The 745-nt window shown below is 28.7% G+C and overlaps 2 protein-coding genes across 2 annotated transcripts in view; one reads left to right on the top strand and one right to left on the bottom strand.

The window, feature by feature from the left end:
* The window catches only part of LOC105448107, a 68,574-nt gene that overhangs the window by 30,404 nt on the left and 37,425 nt on the right, over positions 1 to 745 (top strand). The gene's annotated exons all lie outside the window — the stretch shown is intronic.
* LOC105448106 (nucleoprotein TPR-like) overlaps positions 1 to 745 on the bottom strand; it is a 3,316-nt gene that overhangs the window by 1,062 nt on the left and 1,509 nt on the right. The window lies entirely within an intron of this gene.

Raw genomic sequence — 745 nt, 5'->3', positions numbered from 1 at the left:
GTTTTAATGTGAGGGTTAACAAAAAAATCTTGTATACAATAGAAATAAAATATATTTAAATGGTGACAAATAAGAAAATGGTTGACAAGTAACGTTTCAATAGCGGTCTGTGAGACCGATATAGTGGTTTAAAGGTTAACTATATATAAGTCACAACATATAAGACATATAAGTCACTTCTAAAGTATTTTATTTAGTTCCTGTAACCCTTTTGAAGGGCGATGATTGATGGGACAAAAATTATCACAATTATTACGTTGTGGCAACAGTAATTTTTTCCGTGAAAAAATGTATGACATAATTACAAAACGGAATTTTTCCGAAAGCATACGTGCTCTCTGGTGTCGCTCAAATATTTTCCTTTTAATATACAACTTATGCATACACGCGGAAAAAGTTAAGATTGTCTAGAAAAGTTATAGAAACCATAGTACTCTGGAAGTAATCTATATGGTCACCTTAGCGATTGTAGCTGCTGTATAAATGTTACAACCATAATAATTATTTCTATACACGGTTCCTGCAACCATAATTATATGCATATACTACGGATTTCACTGACATTTCGCTGAATATAATATAAACTATAACCTAAAAATATAATATTTTGAATATTATTTTTAAAAATAAGAATAGAGTTCTTAAATGCTTTGAAGATAAAGCTCACAAGTTTTATCCGTAATTATTTAGAATTGTATCCACAGTAATATTATACATATAATACATTTTTTTGGAAATCCATAAC

The sequence above is a fragment of the Wasmannia auropunctata genome, unplaced genomic scaffold (genome assembly GCF_000956235.1).
Source record: "Wasmannia auropunctata unplaced genomic scaffold, wasmannia.A_1.0 LD336088.1, whole genome shotgun sequence".
NCBI classification, from domain to species: Eukaryota; Metazoa; Arthropoda; class Insecta; order Hymenoptera; family Formicidae; genus Wasmannia; species Wasmannia auropunctata.
This window is presented reverse-complemented; position numbering and strand designations above follow the sequence as displayed.